General features: G+C 39.8%; 1 pseudogene; it reads right to left on the minus strand.

The window, feature by feature from the left end:
• Positions 1-733: 733 nt before the first annotated feature.
• Positions 734-1,379, minus strand: LOC110310059 (solute carrier family 66 member 3 pseudogene; annotated as a pseudogene).
• Positions 1,380-8,353: the final 6,974 nt, after the last annotated feature.

Below are 8,353 nucleotides of genomic sequence, written 5' to 3' on the forward strand. Positions count from 1 at the left end.
GTAAGGCATACTGTGTTGGACCACTGCTTAATATATATATCCCCAGTCACATCTCTGCATACTTTGATAGCCCTGCTTAGCTTGAGAGGGTATTATACTGCATTATGACATACAAGGCCAAGCCCTACTTTATGGAAGAATTAAACTGCCCAGATGTGAATAGTTCCCCTTGTGACTCAGCAGACTCCACTCATTGTGGGAAGACTACTTAATATTCTGATAGCCACAGTGTAGCTGTAGCTGGCTCTTCAGGGAACTTAATCATGACTTTAAGGGTGAAGATGGCCTCTTGGGCAGGTTCCATCATTTGAGTTGTCAAAGTCAGGTGTGGTCCACTCTTGTCCAGCACTCCCAGTGCTCAAAAAGCTGATGGAGGATCACAGGTTGGAGGATAGCTTGGACTATGTAGCAAGACCTTATCTTGTGGGGAAAGGAGGGACAAAAATCCCCACACACAACCCAATCTAAGCCATTCCGCAACCTAGGGGACTAGGGGAAGGAAGTTGGCATTTTAAACAAGTGTCTCTTTCTGTCTCTCCTAGTCTTCCTCCTCTGAGTTTGCTGTGTAGCCCAGGCTACCTCAGACTTCCAAGTTCTGGGATTATAGGTTTGCACTTCCATATTCAGTTAATTCCATATTCAGCTGTTTCAAGTTTAACAAACCTGCTTTAAAGTTTCTGAAATGGTTGACCAGTAAAAGATTTTAAATCTAGCAATGGAAAGCAATGGTGGATCATCTGGTCCAGTCGTTTGAAGTCCACTGTGTGTAGAAAGAATACATCCATCTTTCAGCTTTGGTGACAGACTTCCGGCAGTGAGGTACCATTGTTGTTATCCTTATATTTAAAGCCAACATGATCACAAAATGTAGAAGAATTGTCAAGTCATTGGTGGTCATTAAAGTTGTTATTATTCTTGTTGCACAGGTGTAGGCAGAGAGGCCCCAAGTCAGTGCACTCACAGCTCCCGATTCTTGTGTCTTCCACAAATACTGGGCAAACTTACTGGATGCACTAATGACTGTGCATAAGTTCATGGGCAAGTTGACAATCCATTTCTACAGGCTGAGGATGAACCAAGAAGACACAAATACAGGGATGTAGGGTAAGGCTTGCTTCACATTCCCATTGAAATGAAAGTTGAAGTGCAGTGTCTTGTGCGATGAGAATGGGGTATTCCAGATAGGTGAGCAGTGGGTTCCCATAGTAATGCTGATAATGAAGAAAGACCAGGAACCCTGCCAGCTCCAAAAGTAAACTAGGGAGGCTGATGCCCCGTACACTGCGCACTGCCAGCTGCGCGTAGGTCTGCGTCAGCTTGAGTGCAGCGCATACGCCCAGCGTGCTCCAGTTGCAGAACCATAGCAGCCCGGCCTCCATTCTGCTCTCAGGCGTCTCATTTTCTATAAATATGAAAAACTCCAACTGCTGGTTCTTAGGCAGTAAGAGAAATAAATGAGACATACAGTGACAGAAGACATTAAAAATGGAAAACCCAGATTTAAAATAATGACAATATAGTATTAGATGTTGCTACAACAGAGAATGTTCACATAATGCAGGAATGTTCCTTAGAGGAGAAAGAGATTAGACTAGATAATTTTTCTTTATTAAATTTGTAAATTATGCAATGTAATGGGATTTGTTATGATCTTTGCATGCATCGTGTCAGTATTTTGTTCTTCATCATTCCCACCACCTTGTACTCTCTCCTACTTGACATGACAACCTCTAGCTGATCACCTTCCTGACCTAAATATGCCTCAATTCTGCTTTCACTTCATATGGTATATTAGACTCTCCTTCCCCCACCCTTCCTCCTTGGAAATTACTCTCTCCCCTCTCATGGCATTTATTACACTTTCATAAGCTACCCACACACAAGTGTGTGTGTGTGTGTGTGTGTGTGTGTGTTGTATTGTATTGTATGTATGTACATTTAAGTTTACATTCCACATAGATGACAACAAAATGTCATAGTCTGTGTATGGCTCATATCACTTAACATAGCAATCTCCAGTTCCCTTCTTTTTCTTGAAAATTTCATGACTTCATTTTTCTTTACATATGAATAAAATTTCATTGTGTATATGTATCATATTCTATTTATCACCTTCTCTCTTAATAGATAGCCAGTGGATTCCATGTCTTAACTATTGTGAATACTGCAACAGTGACTTATTATTTGCAAGTATATGGTATGTTGAATTTGAGTCTATCAACAAACACTCATGAGTGGTATGGCTAGGTCACATGATCTACATTTAAGTTTTTTATTATTATTATTATTTACACTCCAGATTTTATTCCACTACTGGACTGCCCCCTGACTCCACATCCCACACCCCTGTCTCCATGAGGATGTCCCCACCCTATCCCACCCCACTAGACCTTTAAACTCCCTGGGGCCTCCATTCTCTTGAGGGTTAGGTGCATCTTCTCTGACTGAACACAGACCCGGCAGTCTTCTGCTGTATATGTGTTGGGGGCCTCATATAAGGTGGTGTACGTTGCCTGGTTGGTGATCCAGAGTCTGAGAGATCTTTGGAGTCCAGGTTAATTGAGTCTGCTGGTCCTCCTACAAGGTTGCACTCTGCCTTAGCTTCTTCCAGCTTTTCCCTAATTCAACCTCAGGGGTCAGCAGCTTCTGTTCATTGTTTGGGTACAGAACCACTTCATAACATTCACAGTAGATGTACCCATTTACAGTTCCACCAGCAGGATATAAGGATTTCTCATCCCATCTTTTCTGTTATTTTTACTGCTTCTTTGATCATTCTGTACAATGTCTTTTGATCATATTAACCCCTCATTCAGATTCTTCCAGATACACACTTATTCCCTACCTACTTAAGCTCATATCTTCATTAAAAACAAGTCAAGTAAAGTTTGTGCAGCCCATACATTCTTGAATTCATGGCCTTCTGCTGTCATACCTACCAGGACAACACACTTACAGAAAACCGACTCCTCCTTTCCCAGCAGCTGTCAATCACCAATAACTTCCTAGCTAGGGCAGAACTTTTGCTGACTCCACAATCTATCCTGGGCTTTTGCCAAGCTGAAGCCTGAGTAAATCATGCTATGCTGCTGTGACCACTATCAGTTTACATGTGCAACAACCCTGCTGCATCCATGAGACTCTTTTCTTCTAGCCATCCTCCCTCTTTGTTTCTTACAATCTTTCTGTCTCCTCTTCCAGAATGATCTCTTGATCTTGGAGAAGGGGGACTGATCTGGATTTGTTGCTCTTGATTTTTATGACAGCCAATTTTACTGTGGTGACATAGAATCAAAAAGGAGTTTTCATTTGCAATTTTCTTGAAATTCATTTGCAAGTCTGTCAAATACTTTATAAATATTCATTGGCCATTTCTATGCTTTCTTTTGAGAACTACCAGTTTGAGTCAATGGCTTATTTATTTTTTTTGGCTTACTTGGTACTTTGTGTTTAAACTTTGCTATTAATAATATATTCCAAATATTAGTACTCTATCTAAAGTATAATTGGCAACAACATTTTCCCATTCTGTTTCTTCACTTTAGTAATTGTTTTATGTGTATTCAGGAGAAATTTCATTTCATTTACTTCCATTTAGGTTCTTTTTTGTGTTGTAAGAACCCTTCTTAGAAAGGACCATATGTCGAAGAGTTTTATGTATACATTCCCTTCTGAAAATCTTCTTATCCATTTCTGCAATAGATTTATTTTAATTCTATATTTAGATAGCCACTTATCATAGAACCACTTGATGTTTTTGAGTAGTAATATTAATTGCAGGTCTATATTGTAGAACATTGCTGCACATGGCATTGAACAGAAGGGATGTAAGCATGACAGTAGATAAGCTTCTGGGAGATGGCTAAGTTTGCAGTCATGAGAAATGATGGCATACAGCATGTGTAAAAGACTCCAAAAGACTCCACATAGAAGGGTTGTAGAAAGCAGTAGATAGTTGGATGAAGGAATATGTAAAGATGATTTCAACCAGGGAATAAGTCTGGTAAGGGGAGGGTAGTAGTGTCATAAAATAAAATGGAAAACAGAGAATAAGAAAAAAGTATCACCCTCACTTCCCAACAACACCACTGTTCTTTCTCTTTACTAAATAAAACTGGACAGGTATAGTGTTCAATAGAAGAAATTCAAGATGCCTTAAACTAAACTAGATCTCTGTAACCTGATCCAGAGATAAGACTCCTTAACTGCTTCTAAAAATAACCCATCACTATAAGCTCAGTTAACCCTAAAATAGGACAGAAAATACCTTTGTGCTTAGAAACACGTGTTTTTTTCTCATTTTGTTTTTCATTTTAACATAAATTTTAACTTGTATAAAAGTTTTAAAGCATGTGACTTATGCCATTCATAGGGTTCTCCAAATCCTGCGTTTCTTCTCTTGCCTCTTATCATTGTAAGAATTTTAAAGGTTCTTATAAGGCATAAATCCTGCAATGTCACTAGAGTGAGACACATTTATCTTTTTGTCACATCACGTCTAAGTGGAGATATTCAACTGAAAACTTAGATGCAAAGAAAAAAATTCTCAAAAAAATCTTAGATTTCCTTTTCTGAAAAAAATGTCATATTCCAAATCAATTCAAACATACATGCTGAAGCCCATGATTCATTTAGCACTGACCCTTCTTTGCCTCTCTCAGCCTGCTTCCTGTGAAAACATAAAAGCTGATTGCCAAGATACCCAGGTACTATGGAGAAAAACACAAAATGACAATGGCCAGTGGTAGGAATGTCAACTAAAAATAATTATTAGTTGAAATATAGACATCAAAGTCCACATAGGGATTGAAAGAAGATTGTAGTGGCTTTTTTTTTCCTTTTTTTTTATTACGTATTTTCCTCAATTACATTTCCAATGCTATCCCAAAAGTCCCCCATAACCTCCCCCCCCACTTCCCTACCCACCCATTCCCATTTTTTTTTTTTTGGCCCTGGCATTCCCCTGTACTGGAGCATATAAAGTTTGCAAGTCCAATGGGCCTCTCTTTCCAGTGATGGCCGACTAGGCCATCTTTTGATACATATGCTGCTAGAGTCAAGAGCTCCGGGGTACTGGTTAGTTCAGAATGTTGTTGCACCTATAGGGTTGCAGATCCCTTTAGCTCCTTGGGTAATTTCTCTAGCTCTTCCATTGGGAGCCCTGTAGTGGCTTTTTTATTCTTGTTCAAAAACCAATATATGGATATCTAAAGTATTTAAACAGCAGAGGGTAGGGAAACAACATAAGCCTTGCTCAAGTTTAATGTTGCCAGCTGAGTTGATACTCATGTCAGTAGTAAGCTAGTCTCATACAGGGCATCATTATTTTTGGGTCAAAATACAAACATGACCAGAAGTGGATAATGAGTTTGATTTGCAGAGACTGTTCTGAGTAGCAACAGAGGCTCCATAGTGCTCAGAGTAGACAATGGTAGGTCAAAACTAGAAGACACCATAGAGAAGATTTTAGTCTTTCCTTTATTGTACATCTGATACATCTCTTATAATTCTGGTAGTGATCTCAAGCATTAGTGGCTAATCCATGTCTAGCCCCTTCTGATACATTTCAAGCCAATGGAATAGATGCTACTGTCCAACAACCAATCAGTCATGGATTCATATGTAGAACTCTGTGCCCTCCTCATCATGTATGCTCATTAAGATTCAGCCAATGCATTAAAGCGAACTGAAGATTCAAGTGAGGCATGAAGATTGTCACAGCCTCATTGTGGATTAAAATGGCTACGACAATGAAAAGACAAATGAGACTATAACATCCTTCTGAAATGTACTTGTCTCTTATAGTTGCAGGCTTTCTTTGTGGAAGGCAGAACCTGATCTGTTGAGGTAGCTACTTAGTAGGAGAACAAAAGGGTTAGAATAAATCCACCAAGTAAGGAGAATCCCCAGGCATATCCAAGATAAAATAAGCCACACATGCCAAGGTTTGGTTGTTTTGTTTTGTTTTCAAACATTTCATATTAGCTACTTTTCTCATTCCTGTGACCAAATACGTGACAATAACTAACTTACGAAAGGAAGGAAGTTATGATTATGATTTGAAGGAAGACAGTCCATCATGAACAGGAAGGCATGGTAGCAGGCACATACACAGCTAGTCGTAATCTATCCACAGTCAGGAAGTAGAGAGCAGACAAAGTGTGACCAGGCTACATAACCTTAAAGTGAACTGCTGGTCATCCACGTTCTCCTTCAAGGCTGCACTTCCTGAAGGTTTCATGACTTTTCAGAACAGTACCACCAGGGGTGGACCATGTGTTCCAACAAATGAGCTCCTGAAGGATATTTCACATTCAAAGTACAACACTTACTAAGCAAAACCCCTGTCCTTCTCTGTAGAGGTAAAGATGAGGACAAATAAAAGAAACAGAGGAGAGTCACAAGATTTTATTCAATGAAATTCCTTTCTAGAAATGAGGGCATCCGTTTAGTCTCTGCTCCATTTTTGTCCCTGAATTTCTTTTAGACAGGAACAGTTTTGGACCAAAACTTTTGAAAGTGGATTAGTGTCCCCATCCCTCCACTGAGGAACCTGTCTAACTACTGGAGGTAGTCTCCTCAGGTTCCATATTCTCACTGTTGGGCATTTCAGCTAAAGTTACCCACACTGAATCCTGGGAGCCTCCCCCATCCCAGATTTCTGGGACTTTCTAGAGGTTCTTCCCACCCCCAATACCCTGCAGGTGCCTATTTCCATGCATTCTCCTAGCCCTCTGTGCTTCTCTCCTTTCTCTTCCTGTACCTGATCCTGCCCCCCCATTTCCTTTCCCCTTCCCCTTTTCCACTCAGATTCCTCCCTCTCTCTGCTTCTTATGATCATTTTGTTCCTCTTTATAAGTGAGATTGAAACATCCTCGCTTAGGCCTTCCTTCTTGTTCAACGTCTTAGGGTTTGTGGGGTGTACTATGGTTATTCTGTACTTTTTGGCTAACATCCACTTATCAGTGAGTACACACTATGCATGTCTTTTCGGGACTAAGTTACCTCACTCGGGATAATATTTTCTAGTTTCATCCATTTGCCTGCAAAATTCGTGATGTCCTTGTTTTTAATAGCCGACTGTGACTATTAAAAACTATTAAAAATAGTGACTGGTCCAACTTGAGATCCATCCCATGGGTAGAAACCAAACCCTGACACAACATTTATTGCTATATTGTGCTTGCAGACTGGAACCTAGCATAGCTGGCCTCTGAGAGGCTCTACCAGCAGCTGACGGAGACAGATGCAGATACTCATATGCAAGCATTGGACTGAAGTTGGGGACCCCTATGGAAGAGTTAGGGGAAGGATTAAGCAGCTGAAGGGGATGGGAACCCCATAGGAAGACCAACAGTGTCAACTAACAGGAACCCCTGGGAGATTCAGAGAATGAGCCACCAATCAAAAAACATATATGAGCTAGTCTGAAGTTCCTGACACATATGTAACAGAGGGATGATTTGTCTGGCCTCAGGAAGGATACACGTAATCCTATAGAGACTTGATGCCCCAGGTAAGGAGGATGCTCTAGGGGGGAATCACCCTTTCAGAGGTGAAGTGGAGGAGGAATGGGGGGAAAACTCTGCAAGGGGGTATCATGAAGAGGAAAACATTTGGGATGTAAATAAATAAAATAATTAATAATGATTTTATTGGAAAGAAAGAAAGAAAGAAAGAAAGAAAGAAAGAAAGAAAGAAAGAAAGAAAGAAAGAAAGAAAGAAAGAAAGGAAGACGTCATTAGAAAGAAACCTTTTTCAGTAACATTTTTAAAGTAAATTATTTGTTTAAAAAATTCATACATGAAAACACATTTACATAATTAGCATACTTCCATCTATCCACTCTAAACCCACTCACAACTCTCCCACTTTTCCTTCAAATTCATGACCTCTTCTCCTTTAATTATTATTGTTACATAAACACACATACAAACATGCACACTTGAACATACATGCACACGTGCATAAGAATACACACAAACCTACTGAGTGTGTTTAGTGTTGCTCCTAGGCAGGTGTAGTTAGGGTAACTACTGGGGATTAAATAACCCATTATAAAGTAAGGAAAGTGATTTTTACTTTCTCAGTATCCTGTAGTTCTTCTAGTAGTAGTATCTTGTGATATTTTTCCCATCCACTTTGGCATGCCAGCTGGTGTTGTCATTGTTAGGTCAGCTTTAGCTAACCATCCTGTTGAGACATAATAAGTATAGTGTCCCTGTCATGTGTAAAAGATATTTTGGTTCTCTATTACAATCTTTCCACCCTATCTTCTGTCATGTTTCCTGAGCCTTAGGGGTAAGTATTGTGTTACAAATATATCTGTTGGGGCTGAGCACTCCATTGTAAT

This window comes from Mus caroli, unplaced genomic scaffold, assembly GCF_978045245.1.
Source record: "Mus caroli unplaced genomic scaffold, Mus_caroli_1 scaffold_16, whole genome shotgun sequence".
In the NCBI taxonomy this organism is placed as follows: Eukaryota; Metazoa; Chordata; class Mammalia; order Rodentia; family Muridae; genus Mus; species Mus caroli.